The sequence below is a fragment of the Staurois parvus genome, unplaced genomic scaffold, assembly GCF_062004578.1.
Source record: "Staurois parvus isolate SC_StPar_1 unplaced genomic scaffold, SC_StPar_1.0 ptg001316l, whole genome shotgun sequence".
NCBI classification, from domain to species: Eukaryota; Metazoa; Chordata; class Amphibia; order Anura; family Ranidae; genus Staurois; species Staurois parvus.
This window is the reverse complement of record NW_028319112.1, coordinates 4,460,306-4,478,169: the sequence shown is the minus strand read 5'-3', so window position 1 is coordinate 4,478,169 and position 17,864 is coordinate 4,460,306. Positions and strand designations below refer to the sequence as shown.

At 43.3% G+C, this 17,864-nt stretch overlaps 1 protein-coding gene across 2 annotated transcripts in view; it reads left to right on the top strand.

The window, feature by feature from the left end:
- PELI2 (pellino E3 ubiquitin protein ligase family member 2) overlaps positions 1-17,864 on the top strand; it is a 108,700-nt gene that overhangs the window by 76,454 nt on the left and 14,382 nt on the right. The window lies entirely within an intron of this gene.

The following is a 17,864-nucleotide window of genomic DNA, read 5'->3' as shown; positions in this document are numbered from 1 at the left end:
ATACATGTCCAGTACGCTTTTTAGTGTGGTCTTTATTTTATTTTTTTTTTTAAGAATATTTCTTAGGTTGTTAAAGGTAGATCGGTAGTTTTTTTTTTTTTGTTTTTTTTTTTTTTTTAAGTGGGGCATTTACCTTCCTTTTCAGCACCAAAAACAACCACACTGCAATTCTGGCACTAGGGTACGCAACACATGTGCATTAGCACATGTGATGTGAATGAGCCCTAAGTGTAGCTAATAAAAAAAACACATCTACATTCAGTAGGATATATCCCTTGTGTTGCTATGCACTCCTTCAGATTAAATCTTCCTCCTTTTGTGTGACGGTGTAAAGTATTACTAAACCCACAACCGTAAAATCAGTCTGTAGATGCAGGAAAGCATGCTCGTTATACTCGTGGAAACTAAGGGGTTAATCCTCTACAGTGTGTAAAAAAGGCCATTTGATCCTTTCTTCTCTGCCCCTCCTCTTGTTGAAATGATGACCTGATACAGACTGAACCTGTGGTCACATGCACATGCTCAGTTTGGTGTGTACTGCTAGAGAGGTTTTTTTTCTTTTTTCTTTCTCTTCGGAGAGTGCATGTGATCAGCACTGTCCAGACAGAGGGTCAGAGGTTTCTCATCCTCCTAGAGCAGAAAGAAAACTGCTGATGAGAAAATGTATTTAGCAGTTTATATTTACTAAACGAATTGCATTTCCATGTTCAATGTACTGTGGGAGACCAGGTATAGTGAATGCAGGGTCCGGGGTTTAGTATCACTTTAATACTGTTAAAGTGCTTTCACAGGCACTCGTTGAGAGCCCAACTAGGCCCACCCAGTGCCTCCATTCGTAGAAGCTGGTACTACAGCTTTCATGAATGGAACAGGATCTATGAAGAGAGGATGGGCAGATGATGAATAATTCTGTCCCCTCCATTCATAGATCTGGTGTTTCATTCATAGAAGGTGAACAGAGCAGCTAAGCAGAAAGGGAGTGCTTGTGATGGCCCCTTTATCTGGATTAACCCTCTCCACACCGAAATATTACGCCTTTGTGGGTGAGGTGTGGGAGCATCAGAGGAGGAAGAATTCTTGTACAATTCCGTTCAACAATTTTTCAATACAAAGATGGTGGGATAATACCCCATAATGATCTTCACATAACAGAATATACAAGAAAAATTGTAGAAGCTACAACTCAACAAAGGCATTGTAAAAATCCATACAATAACCATCATTTTGCCCTGCAATACATAAATACAGAACTGGTAAATGTTCGCAGAGAAGACGTGTGAACAGTAGACATCCTGATGTTGGGAATTGTTGATTTTTATCCACAAAGTATTGGTTTTTATTGAATTGGCATTGTTCCTTCGTAATGTAATGAGGAGGCAAAGCTTAGATTGTAAAGGAGAGGAAAAAAAAAAATAAAGCAAAGAGCAGAGGAGGAAGATTTCACATAAAGGAGGGGAACATCCCGAGGCATCCCTAGGGTTGGTGTCACCTGGTGTGGTGACACCCCCTCCGACAATCCCCGCAGAATGGATCGGATCTACGGATTGAGCATAATGGATTGGACTCCGATCCATTATGCTCAATCCGCAGATCCGATCCATCCTGCGGGGATCGTCGGCTTTCTTTACAACTTACCTTTTCTTGGAGCGGGTCCGGTGTAGCGGCAAGATGTGTCTCCCATGTAGATATGTCCCCCCTGATGCAACTGCGCATGTCCCGGTTTCAGGCATGATAAGTCGATGATAGAACTACTGTAACCCCCTTCCATGCCAATTTGCTTCAGGGGGGACATATCTAAATGGGAGATGGATCTTGCTGCTACAACAGCCCCCCATGTCACTGACACCCCCACATGTCACTGTCCTCCCCATGTCACACCCCCCCCCCCATTTCATGGTCTTCCTTATATGTGTCTGTACTCCCCATGTCACTCCCTGCAGGATCGTCGGCATGCAACCTATACGGGGTGACACCGGACCCGTTCCAAGAAAACGTAAGTTGTAAAGAGAGCTGACGATCCCCGCAGGATGGATCGGATCGATCCTGCTTGGATCCGCTGGCTTGCTTCACAACTTACCTTTTTGTGGAGCGGGTCCGGTGTCACCCCGTGCGGTCGGTGTTGCCCGGTGCGGACCGCACCTTGCTCAGGACGCCACTGGGAACATCATAAGGTACACATCCTGCTGAATGGAAGTCATGTCCCTTGTGCTTTTTTTTTTTTTTTCTATTATATACTTGGTCTTTAACAATGGTGACCTCCTGGAGTCCAGCAATAGAGGCTGCTGCTGCATCATTCCTAAAACTAGTACTGCCAATCTGTGCGCCACATGGACTTCTTTTGATGTCCAAATGTAACCTTTTAATAATGTTGAGTTTCATGTTTCTCAAATGGCTGTCATAATGTTAATTTAAAATTTGGCATGTCTTCCTAAACCAAATAGACACTACTTTATGAATGGGAGTCAGGAGAAGCATGTGGTGTCTGTATTCTTGTGACTGCATCGTGACTGAGTCGTTTATAAAGCTGAAGAGGAAGGAATGAGTGGTGGCTTTGAATCATTCAGACATACCCAGCTATGAAATACCGAGGAAAACCAGCACCTATATCCAAGTTATTTTTTTTTTTTCTATGTGCATGACTGTTGGAGGCGTAGAGGTCCCCATTAAGAGGAGTTTTTCATTGAAAGGGTATTATTGTATTAGTGTTATTACATTATTATTATATAGGATTTATATAGCGCTTTACAAACTAAAGGGACACTGTTACAATACTGTTCAAAACGAGGTTTAGGAGGGCCCTGTCCATGAGAGCTTACAATGTAACTGGAATTAAGTTATGTGGTCAGTTTAGATGTACTGCAGGAGGCCATGCAGGTCTCCTGCAGACCTGTCAGAATATCTGCTTGCCGTATGGGATGTACGGCCAAGCAGATATGACAGGAAGCTTGAATGAACTTTCACTGCGCTGTGGTAGTGTATTGAAAACTACAAGTTGACAGCCGCTAAGGCTGCTGGGACTTGTAGGCACTCATTCACAGAGCTCTGAACGAGTAATGCGGCTGTGGAGGCCTGCACGGCCATGCTGGTTTCAAATCTGACAGATTGTACAGGGAGAAGTTTCTCCATATTATCTGTCAGAGGGACGGGGGGGCGACGGGCGCTGCAGCTATGGGAACATGTTACATGTTCCACCTTAAAAACGGGGTGGAACATGTAACATGTTCCAAAGGTGAACTTTAACCTTTTGATCACCTCAGATGTTAACCCCTTCCTGTACAGTGTCAGTGCTTTTTATTAGCACTGATCACTGTATTAGTGTCACTGGGGATGTCAGTGACCGTTCCCTGCCAGTGTCAGAATGCCTGCCGCAGTCCCGCTATAAGTCTCTGATCGCCACCTTTTACTAGTTTAAAGAAAAAATCCAGTTCTATATCGCCATTTGTAGATACTGTAATTTTCACGTAAACCAATTAATATATACTTATTGGGATTTTTGTTAGCAAAGACCTGTAGCAGAATACATTTTGGTCTTAATTTATGAAGAAATGTTATGTTTTGTTTTTTATTTAAAATATTTTTTTATTGGATATGTTTTATAGCAAAAAGTCAAAAATATTTTTTTTTCTTAAAATTGTCAGTCTTTTTTTGTTTTATAGCACAAAAAAAATGCAGAGGAGATCAAATACCACCAAAAGAAAGCTCTATTTGTGAGGGGAAAAAAAGGATATAAATTAAATTTATGTACAGCATTGCATGACTGTGCAATTTGTCAATTAAAGTGATTCTAAAGGCTTATTTAAAAAAAAAAAAAAAAAAAAAAAAACAGAAAAAACATACATGTCTATACTTACCTGCTGTGTGCAGTGGTTTTGCACAGAGCAGCCTAGATCCTACCCTTCTTGGGTCCCCCACTGGTGCTCCTGGCCCCTCCCTCTTGTTGGGTGCCCCCACAGCAAGCAGCTTGCTTTGGGGGCACCCGCTGCTCCATATGTCCATTCACACATGTTCACTGCCCTGCTGGTTAAGACCCATCTGCCGTATATATGCATACTGCTGACGCCAAGAGGTTAAGAAGTTAATGAACTTAAGAATTCCAGGCATGACATTTTTTACATAGTTATATTGTTCTAGCGTGTACCAGTGTAAGTATGCATATGCCATGCCTGTGGTAGAAACTTGCTTCTGGGTCCCGTAATACTGCCCTGCTGCATTTCTCAATGAGTGCAAGTTGGTAAGGTGGGGCAGTGATGTCACACTATCTCCACCTCGTCCAGTCAATTTCTTCAGAAAATGCAAAGCATTCTCTGGAAGTTGATGTGCTGTGTAGTTGGTCTCCTGACCTCAGAATACAGCAGATCAGCCCCTTGGCATTGGAACTGAAAGCAAGTGGAGATCGGTGGAGTAAGTGTATCTACTCCTGTGATTTCCAGCTTCTAGGGGGATCCCACAGGTATAGTATATACATATTTACTTTAGTCCAAGCTGTACCAAGGTAACTATGGAAAAAAATGCCATGGCTGGGATTCTTCTTAACCCTGGGAAAAAAACTAACTTTGCAGTTGGACTTCCCCCGCACTACAAGGTTAAATGTTTTGTCGAGGGGAACTACATTTTCCAGCTTCCCTAGCCACCACCACTCTACTTTCTCTGTCCCTTCTGGTTGTGGGTGGGACTTGGCCACCCTCTTACAATGCAAGACTGCCGGTCCTGCATTGTACGTGATGCCATCAGAGTGCCTGCAATAGTTGTCCTCCAGCCATTAAACGAGGCAGATCCATCTGACTTGCTGAAACTTCTAATGCACACTGTGAGACGCTCACAATGTGATGTGAAATTAGAGTAAGCAATTTCAATGCATTAGACGAGCATGTACAACTATGAAAGGTTGAAGGTAGGCCTTATATCCAGAGAGGTGACTGGCCTCAGGTGATACGCAGAGATTAAATAGTCCACCTACATAAGTTGTATCTGTCTTATCTGCAGTCTTCTCTTCTCTACATCTGTTCAAGGTGCTGAATTTGTAAAGCTTGTCTGAGAGTTCAGAAAAAAGGGGACAGAGAGCTAAAATTCAACTATGCAGAGCTCGGTGAGGAGAGCTCTGTGAGCTGATTGAAGGAAGAGACCATTCCCTTTCACACAGGAACACAGCTGAGGCTGTCACTCTGTTGGCGCTCCCTCCCCTGTCACAATTTTTGTTTCTTGATGTCAGGAAAACTTGTCAGAAGTGACTCGTGCTGATAGCAGAGGAACAAAGCAGCAGACAGAAATGACACTTAGTGCTCTTAATTGAGACACGTTCATATAGTTTACAACCATTTTACATAGAACATTGCTGTGACTGGCACAGTGTTCAGTTAGACTTGAAGAGCTTATTGATGTGACCATTTATTTGTTGCCTACAAAATGTTAAAGTGAATCCATTCTGAAAGAAGTTTAAAGGCCACTGTTGTTGTTGTTCTGTAAGTTTTAGTTCCATGTAAGCCAGGCAAAATGCCGAATGAGAAATTGCTTAAGCAGCCTTCAAGTTTCTATCAAAAAATGATTTTCATTACATTGATTGGTAATATGTGAATATAAAGAAATAACCTCAGGGATGTTGGATTCCAGTTGCCCGAAGCCTGGGACATGTAGTTCTGGGCGCTGGACAAAAAATACTGAGGCCCCCACCTCCACATATACGCATGCACAAACTTAAAAGCACATGCTGGGGCGCATACACTTGAAACCGTCGATTGCAATACACGTTACATATCACGCACGCCAGAATGAGAGCAATATTTCTATCACCAGACCTCCTCCGTAACGCTAAACTGGTGACCTATAAGGAGCTTTAAAAGTGTTGACCTATAGAAAATATCGGGTACTGAAGTTAGTTGCCATTTCACAAGTGTGCACAGATTTAAGGTTTGACAAGTTGCATATCTATTTACTTGCTGCAACCTCATCTTTTATATTTTACAAAAAAATTTGGTAATTTATTGCTTTTTTGTACCCTACAATTCACTTATTTTTACTGAAATTTTTCGGTAATATCAATCGACACAAAAAATTGGAACTACTATTTTATTCTCTAGGGTCTCTGCTTTCAGAAAATATATAATGTTTGGGGGATTTTATGTAATCTTTAAAATTGGCAAAAACGTATCTGGCAGAAAAAACGCAAAAAATGGCTCTGGCAGCGAAAGGGATAAAGTATAAGTCCTGACTCAAAGCAACCACCTCCCAACGCCCCCCCCCCCCCCCAAGCAGCCAATCGTTCTTCACACTGAAAGGTGGAGATAAACCGCACAATGTTAAAAACATTACACGTTTAAGTCTCCAGAAAGCCTCTTTTAAAAGCCTCAGATATTCCTAAAATCACCTCCAATTTAAATACTGTTTTGGTTAAATTTTTTATTTTTAAGTGGACAAGTAGATTGTCATGAGGAACAAGTATATTGGGGTCCCGATTTAGTCCCTGGACAAGTTTTTTTTTTTTTTTTTTTTTTTTTACATTTCCACACCCCTGAACCTTAACCTATCTCAATCGGGACACTGTCTACATGGAGTTTGCATGTGATCCCTGTACTTGCGTAGGATTTCTCCTAAATGCCAAAGACATTCTGGTAGGTTAATTGGTTCCAGTCCAGACTGACCCTAGTACGTGTATGCAAGTAAGAAGGGGAGCTTAGATTGTGAGCTCCCTGATATTAGGGAGTGATGTGAATGTGAAGTATGTAAAGCGCAGTGTAAATTATCAGCACTATATAAATACCTCTAATAGTAACTTAGTCTGAAGTGCATCAAATCTATACTCCAGGCAAAGTATTAAAGGCATTTATGTAATTTACTGGCCAAACTTTGGTAGTTTTGATTAGCCAGTTTTTGATTCATGTTGGTGACCTCACTTTTCTCTACTGCAGACAATACATCTTGGTTAAGGCCCCTCAATTTCAGTGAGTCCTTCTTTACATTGAAGCTACATTTACACCTGCGTATAGGCCCAACCTTTTTTTTTACATGCGACCACTATAGAGGGAGATCCTGGTGATTAGCTGCTGGAGGCAGCCCCATTGAAAGCAATGGGAGGCTGCTGGCTTCCACAGCTAGTTGCAGTCGAGCGGCCATGATTAACTTTGGGACCCGGCAGCCTCCCATTGCTTTCAGTGGGGCTGTTTCCCACAACTAATCACTGGGAATTCCTGCTAGGGTTCTCTCATGTAAACGAAGTTGGACCCATTTGCAGTGTGAATGTGACCTTATCCTGGGAACTGCCTTGGGGCTGACACCTGGTCAGTGCAGTCTAAATGTCATCTATTTGGCATCCAGTAGGCACCATCAATGCTATCGGCATGCATACATTCATTTCTTTCCAAGGAAAACAATGCCTTGACCCCCAAGAGCCTGCCTACACACTGTCGGGAAAGGGTCTTTTCGGAGACATAGCTCTGGGAGGTCTACCTTCATCAATAGGAACTGACATAGGGCACCCTGCTGTCCCTCAAAGGCTGACCCTGCAAGAATTTGACAAGCCTGGTGATACAGAAAGTATAAAAGCTGTTTGTTTTATTATTAATATATAGTAAAAGGTAAAATAAATGCTGGGGTGTAATCTAGAGGGTTAGAGGTAAATTTGGGTCATGCCTGGAGATAAGCTTTAAAGCCTCCTCCATCCCTAAAACACAGAGTGCACATTCCTGCTTTGTAATTTGTTTACTGTACATTTCACAAGCCTGAAACTGATCCTGCGCTGACATATAATCCATCGGAAACCCTCGCAGTGCAGCCATGCATTTTGCTTAGGGCTTTGCATTGAAAGGTGATGTTGCAACTTTTTTAATGGATACAATACTTTCATACAAATATTGTACATTGGCTTAGCCGTAGGCCAGCAATGTTAATATTTTTTCAGGCCCACGCCCGTTTCTAAACGTCCTTTTTGCACAATGCGGATCATTTATACCTATTAAAATATTTTACATGCCCCTAATGTATAGGCGGAGCTATTTTACAGGTGCCATTTTGTTTGAGCTGGTATAATATCACTCACAAGTGTATTTTTTTCACACATGCAAGTTTTTTTTGTTTTTTTATTTCTTCCATTTACTCTGACAAAAGGGTTATAAAACTCAAATTATATTTTATGTATAGATGGACTGGACCTGGCTTGTGTGTCCTGGAAATTTCTATATTATAGTAGTTGTAAATCCTGAAGGTAATAAACCTTCAGTGTGCAGCTCCCCCTTAATACTTACCTGAGCCCAATCTCGATCCTGCAATATGGAAGAGAGCAGCTGCTGCCCCAGCTCTGTGCCTCCTCATTGGCTCCCGCTTCTGTCAATCACAGCCACGCCAATGCCACGCTTTGTATGTCTTATGGACAACACAGTGCAGAGGCTTGGAAGCAAGCATGTAGAAGTGCCCCTAGAGCAAGGGGCTTGCTCTCGGAGCACTCGGCAGGGGAGGGGAGAGGATCCCTGAGTGGCAGCGGGGGACCAGAGAAAAGGTAGATTGGAGCTGCTCTGTGCAAAACTATTACACAGAGCAAGGAAGTATGACATGTTTGTTTAAAAAAATAAAATAAAAAAATAAGCCTTTAGTATCACTTTAAGATCTCCCTGCCATAATGCATTCTTGGCACACTGCAGTAGATGGTTCTGCCTCTCTAACCATTTGTATTGGTTATCAAACATGATTTCCACCTAAGTTTCTCTTCAATGGGGAGTTTTAACTGTTCCCACCCACTTTTTCTGGCTGTTCCAGCTCCACTTTAGCATTCTTTTTTTAAGAGCAGTGTGGAAAAGCTTATTTGGCCATACTTCTCTTCTGGGTCACTTATGTCTGCACTCCTGTGACCCAGATTCAGCCAAGAGTGGGCTAAAGCCCATGGTCAGTTGAAGTCAGAGCCCATCCAGCTGCTGGAAGGATCCCAAATTTAAGGTCTGGATCCACTCAGATGCCAGACTGTCAGCTGGCTCAGCCTCTAAGGATGCCACTGGGAGCCTGAGTCAGCTGCTGTCTCCCCCTCCACAGCCTGTAACTCTAGTGAGTGTTAGAGGGGCAGGGTGAAGACTGAGAACTGAGTGATCAGTAGTCATGCGATCAGTCAGATCTTGGTCTTAGAGCTGGTGCGGGACAGCTGCAGCCTTGAACCAATGCTGCAGCCATTAGTTGAGTATGTATGTTTTTTTTGTTTTGTGTTTTTTTTTTTTTTTTTTTTATTTCCCACAATTCTCCTTTAAACTTAAAATCAAGCCAGGAGTGGGATTCTTTTTATAATAGTCACAGCAGGTGTACAGATCCGGGAACTCAGTTTAGATATCCTACCAATAGATTTCCCAAGAGTAATAAACTGCCAGATGATTTAACTTTTTTTCTCATCTACCAAATCCGTTTTGATGCACTGACCCCTAATGGACCTGTAATCGATTACAAAGTACTTTTGTTGTGTGATTCCCTTATAAATGTATCTAAAATTTATGTTTGCCTTGCCATCACTTACTGAAATTCCCTTGCTTGTCATGCTGCCAGCCATAACACAATATCAAGTTGTCCATAAGCAATGATCTAATCTTCTGCAACCTAAGTATATGACCGCAGAACAGCTCCCTGATCTCTAATGTCCATCCTATGTTCAACAATCTTTCTGCATCCAGGAAGAACAGCAAATGAAATGGAAACTTTGATAATGCCTCATCAATTAATTCAGCGGCCCTTGTACCATGATTGCATGTCATTCTTCGATTGATGATTGTATGATTGTTGGTGTCCTGCAAAGCTATCCTCCTGTGTGAGGCCAGGTTATATGTGGGTCCTTAAGTCTAACTCCAGGCAAAACTCACTTAAATGTGCCATGTGCAACATTTACCTTACCCATCAGTCTTCCGAATACCTCTTCTTCTTAAGAAAAATGTCCCATGGTATAGTGCAGGGGTCTCCAAACAAAGGTCCAGTTTGTCCTTCAGACTTTAGGTGGATCAGACAGTGGCCAATGGTAGTAGAAAATGCCCCAGCATTAGTGGGAATTTTATTTTGTCACATAGCGCTTGTGCCCAATAGGTGCAGGTATAGTGCCCCAACATTATTGGTGAGCGTTATAGTGCCCCATCATTAGTATTAGAAAAATAGTGCACAGTCATTTATATCAGTGAGGGGAATAATGCTCCACTGTTGGTATCAGTGGGAGGAATGGCCTTCCATCGTTGCTATCAGTGGGAGGAATAGAGCTGCACTGTTGGTGTCAGGGAGAAATAGCGACATTTCAGTGTAAGGAGCGATGCCTCATCAGTGGGGTCAGTGAGAGGACTAGTGCCCCATAAGTAGTGTCAATGGGAAGAAGAATTGTGCTCCACTGCTGGTGTCCGTGTAAGGAATAGTGCCTTATCATTGGTGTCAGTGGGAGGAATAGTGCCTCATATCAGTGGGAAGTACAGTGTGCCAAAGGCCAGATAAGGGCAAGCAAAGCACCACATTCAGCCCACTGGCCGCAGCTTGGAGATCTTTGGTGTAGTGGAGTAAAGTCACGCTATCCTCCACATGAAGCATATTTTATGCCCTGGGTTCAGGCATTTTCCCGATTCTCTTTAGGCCTCATACACACTGCTGCTTTTTTTTTTTTTTTTCTTTTCTACCCCTAAACGTCCCTTTATATTAGCCTTTGTGTCCATGCATACATAGATGTTTACGGGCAGTAATCTGATTGCACCAAAATCACATTCAGAAGTGGAGCTTTTTGGGCAGAAAAAATGCCTAACACATTTGAATGTTCCTGGGCATGTTTAGCACTTGAACATTTTTTTTTATTTATTTATTTTTTTTCCATTTTAATGGCCAGAATAAACAAATGCCCAAGTACATGACATGCCTAAATGTGTTTGCAAAAGGAAGCTTAGCTTACGTTTTAAGCTTTTCAGCTGCTAGGAGAAAAACATTTTACAAAATCCCCAGTTTGTGTGAAACCTTATATTGGGAACTGGTCCCTTCACTGCATTGATGAGTTCTTCTGCATTTGGAGCCTATCTGAGAGGGGACCCCTGCTTCCACCAATAGGAAGAGTTTGTCACGTAGACCGCGGCCTAGTCACCAGAAGAAGGTAACCCCCCCAGAAGTAAGATGGATTGACCCGATTTTATCAAGTGACCACAGCTTCAGGTAAGTAAAATGGACATTTGGATAGGTTTTATTTTTTGTTCATACCAGCGGTTAGTAGAGGGGGCCGGGTAAGATACAAATGAGATAGTATAACCATACGGGTTATGGTGGACTAAAGGAATGAAAAAGCCTTAATACAGAAGGTATACACATCTCATTCCATCACAAAACCCAAAAGTAAGAGGACTCTTCCTCATTTCAGGACAGTGATTGTACTGTCTCCTTGGATCCCAAGCTCCATAGAACCCATTGGTTCCATACACTGCACTGATGATGATCAAATAGTCAGAGACCGCTGTATGTTTGGAATAAGTGGCTGTATGGTATTGGTCTATATTTTCACTGTATACCAGCACTTATGGATGTAAATTTGGTGGTTTGGTTCTCCACTCACTGTCTAAAATGAGGAATAACCATCTTATTCTTGGGATATATGATGGAATGAGACGTGAACAAGGCAAGCCAGCCAGGCGATACTCTGTGGAGGGTTCACAGAGCTGCATTAGAGAGTTAAAGGTTCTGTGTTTTCAACATCTGATAACTTTATAGCACCATGGCAAAAAGTAAAGAGAAAAAATCTGTTCAAAACATGCCTTCTGTGCAGTTCCCTTTCACTTATGTGATTATTATTACTATACAGGATTTATATAGCGCCAGCAGTTTGCACAGCTCTTTGCAATACAAGGGAGACAGTACAATTACAATACATTTCAGTACAGAAGGAATAGGAGGGCCCAGCTCGTGGAGCTTACAATCTAAAGGAAGGGGGAGGTGATACACAACGTGATAGCTGCGGGGGATGATCTGGTGGAGGGGATTCAAGTACAGTTCTTAGGTGGAGGTGGGGTAGGCTTCCCTAAAGAAGTGAGTTTTCAAAGATCGCCTAAAGGCAGACAGGGTGGGGGCTGACCGGACATGCTGTGGTAGGGAGTTCCAGAGGATGGGAGAGGCTCTGGAGCAGTCCTGGAGATGATGAGGGAGCTAGTGAGGAAGATATGGGAGGAGCGGAGTGGGCGATTTGGCCGATATCTGTAGGTAGGGGCAGTGTTGTGGATGGCTGTGTAAGCTGTGGTTAGTATTTTGAATTTTATACGTTGGGTTAGTGGAAGCCAGTGGAGGGATTGTGGCAGAGAGGGGCAGCAGTAGCTGATCGGTTGGTAAGGTGTATGAGTCTAGCAGCAGCATTCATAATAGACTGAAGGTGGAATAGCCTGTGTAACGGTAGACCAGTGAGGAGGGAGTTGCAGTAATCAAGGCGGGATATAACTAAGGCGTGGATAAGTTGTTTTGTGGTGTCATTGGTCAGAAAGGGGCGGATTTTGGAAATGTTCCAGAGGTTGAGGCGGCAGGATTTAGCCAGTGAGTGGATGTGGGGCCCAAAGGAGAGGTCAGAGTCTAGGATTACGCCTAGCACCCTGGCATGAGGGGAAGGACCAATGGTTGTGCTGTTGATCATAATGGTAAAGTTTTGAGTGGGGGATCGGGGAGGAGGAAATATTACAAGCTCAGTTTTTGAAAGATTGAATTTAAGGTAGTGATGTGACATCCATGCTGATATGTCGCTTAGTAGACTTGTGATACGTGAGGAGATTGAGGGGGTGAGCTGGGGAGTGGAGAGATAGATCTGGGTGTCATCAGTGTAGAGGTGGTATTGGAAGCCATGGGAGGTTATCAGTTGGCCCAGGGAGGAGGTACAAAACCTTGGGGTACCCCAACAGGAAGAGGAGCGGAGGAGGAGTTGTATGTGACACTGAAAGTGCGCTGAGAAAGGTAAGAGGAGAACCAGGAGAGAGCAGAGTCACGGAGGCCGATGGAGCGGGTGGTCGACTGTGTCAAAGACAGCGGAAAGGTCAAGGAGTACGAGTATGGAGTAGTGGCCGAGTATGGAGTAGTGGCCGAGTATGGAGTAGTGGCCGAGTATGGAGTAGTGGCCGAGTATGGAGTAGTGGCCGAGTATGGAGTAGTGGCCGTTGGTTTTAGCAGCTAGTAGGTCATTAGTGAGTTTTAGTAGGGCAGTTTCTGTGGAATGTTGTGGGCGGAATCCAGACTGTCGGGGATCAAGAAGGTTGTTGTCGGTGAGGTAGCAGTTCATACAGTTGTGAACAAGGCGCTCGATAAGCTTGGAGGCAAACGGGAACAGGGAGATGGGTCTTAAGTTATTCAAACAGGTGGGGTCCAGCGAGTGATTTTTGAGAATGGGGGTAACCAGTGCATGTTTGAGTGGGGAGGGAAAGGTGCCCATGGAGAGTGAGAGGTTGAAGATGTGGGTTAGAGAGTTTAGGATGGAGCAGGAAGGAGGCTGCAACAGTCGTGAGGGTACAAGATCCAGGGGACAGGTGGTGAAGTGGTCCTTGGAAGGAGTTCGGTAACTTCCTTGGTGGTAACAAGAGAGGCACCTTTTTCTATAGGGAAAAAAACATGTAGAAATTTGTACTTTTTTTTTTTTTGTCCTGGTCTCATCAACTACTAACTTTTTTTTTTTTATGTTCTTTAAGTTGTTCTGCTCTGTCTGGATTCAGGTTGGGATCAATCTCCTTCCATCACTGTGTATTAATTCCCATGGTAGGCTTGAGCGGATGGTACATAATTTATGAAGGAATCGGTTACACACAATCGTTTAGTCATAAATATTACCCTAGCTCTTTTAGCAGTTTCATTCACTACCTTTAATCAGCTTTCAGAATTAGTCCTCATGCACACTTTACGTTTTTACAGCGCCTGTTTTTGGCGTTTGACGTTTTTTCTACAGCTAGTAAACCCCCCAGCATGTTATCCTATGTGTCCATGCACACATAGACTGTAATCAATGTTTTTTGGCTGGAAAAAGCCCCATGGCTAGTGGGTTTCTAGAGGAGTTTTTTAGTTGTAAAAACGCAGTAAACTGATGTTTTTGGACGTTTTCTGACCCCAAAAAATGGTTGTTTTTTTGGTTTAAAAAAAAAAAAATGCTAAAAAATGCAAACATGGGAAAACTCCACTACTCAGCCCTGTTAAAATGTCAGGTTTCTGTGATGTAAAAAAAGGGGACAAAGATAAATAATTTCAGAACTTTTTCCACCTTTTTAATGTGACCTGTAAACTGTACAATTGAAAAACAAACTGAAATCGTTTAGGGGGGGGGAAGTAAACAAAAAAACTAAAAATTAATGTGGTTGCTCACCCTCTTATAACTGGGGATGTAGCTGTGTTCAGAATTAAGCAATCACATTCAAAATCATGTTAAATAGGAGTCAGTATACACCTGCCATCATTTAAAGTGCCTCTGATTAACCCCAAATAAAGTTCAGCTGTTCTAGTAGGTCTTTCATGACATTTTCTTAGTCACATCGTACAGCAAAAGCCTTGTCCACAGAGAGCTTCCAAAGCATCAGAGGGATCTCACTGTTAAAAGGTATCAGTCAGGAGAAGGATACAAAATAATTTCCAAGGCATTAGATATACCATGGAACACAGTGAAGTGGAGAAAATATATTGCAACAGTGACATTACCAAGAACTGGACGTCTCTTCAAAATTGACCAACAGACGAGAAGAAAACTGGTCTGAGAGGCCTACAGCAACATTAAAGGAGCTGCAGGAATATCTGGCAAACAGTGGCTGTGTGGTACACATGACAACAATCTCCTGTATTCTTCATATGTCTGGGCTATGGGGTAAAGTGGCAAGACGGAAACCTTTTCTTAGAAAGAAAAACATCCAAGCCCGGCTAAATTTTACAAAAACACATCTGAAGTCTCCCAGAAGCATGTGGGAAAATGTGTTCTGGTAACAAGAAACCAAGGTTGAACTTTTGGGCTATAATTCCATAAGATATGTTTGGTGCTAAACACTGCACATCACCAAAAGAACACCATACCCACAGTGAAGCATGGTGGTGGCAGCATCATGCTTTGGGGCTGTTTTTCTTCAGCTGGAACTGGGGCCTTAGTCAAGGTAGAGGGAATTATGAACAGTTCCAAATACCAGTCAATATTGGCACAAAACCTTCAGGCTTCTGCTAGAAAGGTGAACATGAAGAGGAACTTCATCTTTCAGCATGACAACAACCCAGAGCATACATCCAAATCAACAAAGAAATTGCTTCACCAGAAGAAGATGAAAGTTTTGGAAAGGCCCAGACCTTAATCCGATCTAAAATCTGTGGGGTGGAGGGCGCGTGCGCGGCCGGCTCGAGGATGGACGCGAGATAGCTCCCGCTCCGTCCACCCGCCAGCACTGAAGCGGCTCACTCAGACCCCAGGGAATTCCGACAGCACACGGCAGCTCACGGAGTGTGCCCGCAGCCCACTAGACATGCCCCGGAGGAAAAAGAGTCCGGGGCAGCCAGGGAAACTGACAAACTTCTTCCCGGGAAACCAAGATGGCAGCCGCCATTCAAACATGCGGGGAGGCAGCAATGAACAGGAGGAGGACTACAGGTCCCAGAGTGTGGATCCCAGGCTACAACACCAGCTTTATCCGGGGGACCCTGGTGAGTTGTCACCCCCACTGTCACCCACGACCTGCAGCCCAGCAAAATCACGGCCGCGGCTAGAGAATGACTCTGATGACACCCACCGGGCCCTAAATTTTCCACCTCAGCCACCACATCCCTCCCTGCCTGATATAGACGCATTTCCAGCGTCTGACCAACCACTGACCGAAATCTGCATGAAAAACATGCTAACATCACTGCGCCAGACCTTACATAATGATATATCTGCGCCATTGACCCAAATTACTGCTTTGGTACAAAGACAGGAACGCAGAATCCGCCACATTGAGACCAATATAGCAGACATCATAGAAGCGCACAATGATCTGATTGATGCTCATACAGATCACCCATCGGACATAGAACAAATCAACTTAAAATTAGCTGACATGGAGGACAGATCACGCCGTAATAATATCAAATTCAGAGGGATTCCAGAAACCGTGTCTACCGACGCGTTATTGCCATATCTGCAACACTTTCTCAAGCTTTTAATCCCAACACTCTCTGAAGTTGAGGCCACGATTGACCGCGCACATCGACTTCCTAAACCTTCATTCCTGTGAGCATCCATCCCTAGGGATGTGCTTGTCCGCTTACATTTCTACCATATTAAGGAGAGAATTATGATGGCCACTAGAAATCCACCTCCACTTCCACCCTCTCATGCGAATCTGCGTCTCTATGCTGATCTATCCAAGGCCACACTCTCTAATAGGAAGAAACTAATATCAATTACCAAAGCACTCAGAAACCATAATATGGCCTACCAATGGGGCTTTCCAACAAAACTAATAGTACGACACCAAGGAAGGGTGTATACCATTAAAAATTTGGAGGCTGGCTTGGACTTTCTTAAGGCCTGGGGCATATTGCCTGCAGATCCACAGAAGAACAACCCTGGCTCCGTCCAAAACATGGAAGCGACCTGACGGGCCTAGCAGCATAAGCTGCGATATACATGTTTATATTTTTCCCTGGAGGCTCCTTTTGAACACTCCTTTTTCTGGCGATCGGCCTATATCCAATGATTCTCATCTTCAAAACTCTCTATAGGTTTGACCCTTCTAGAGGTCAAAACCTGTCTGACTCCCCCTTTTTTGCAGTAGCGATCCTAGCTACATTGGTTACTTGCATTATACGCAAGAGTTTTTTTACTGTTGTTCCTTTCCTTCCCACCTGCCCCTTACCATGGCACCACCAGCTATATCTCTCGGACACTAGATCTAGATCTCCTGACCCCGAATACTGCCAAAGAACACTCCAACTATATATATACTCCGTGAATCCATGTATAAATGATTACCATCACGTCTCTTAACGTACGAGGCCTCAACTCCCCATTCAAAAGGTCGATGCTATCAAGAGAAATCCGGAGATCTCAAATTGACATACTTTTTATACAAGAATCCCACTTCGCCACGGACAAGACCCCTAAACTATATCTTCCCCGTTTCTCTCAACAATTTATGGCAACTAATATTAAAAAGAAGAATGGAGTTATTATCGCTGTTAATGACGCTCTCTCTTTCCAATCTACCTCCACCATAACCGACCCACAAGGGCGATACCTCATTTTGATATGCGAAATTAACGAGATTACTTACACCTTGGTGAACATTTATGGACCTAATAGCAAACAAATAAGATTTCACCGCAAGCTCTTCAACCTCCTTTCCCGAAACAAACGAGGTAGACTTATTATTGGCGGAGACTTTAATGCTCTTAGTAATTCACTTCTAGACTCATCTTCTACCAAGAAACCCACCAACCTTGATCTCAATCGCTTATTACATGACCATGACCTATACGACATCTGGAGATGCCAACTTGGCTCGGAGAGAGACTACACCTATTTCTCACCCCCACATCTCTCATATTCTAGAATTGACATGTTTGCCACTGACAAATGGACCTTCCAAACGTATCATCATCCAACATTGGTACTATAACTTGGTCCGACCATGCTCCGATCAGCATATCCTTAGACGATACCCAACGGTCAGCGATCCCACCTATTTGGAGACTGAATCCTACTCTTTTGAAACTCCCGGAAAACCAAAAATTTGTATTGGATGCTCATCACCTCTTTTTTGAAACTAACAGCACCCCAGATATCTCTATCGCCACGCTTTGGTTAACATATAAAGCTTATATGAGAGGTATCCTCATCCAACTAAATTCTCGCATTAAAAAACAACGCTCACAGCAAATTGACCAACTCCTCACCTCTATACGCAAAAACGAAGACAATAACAAAC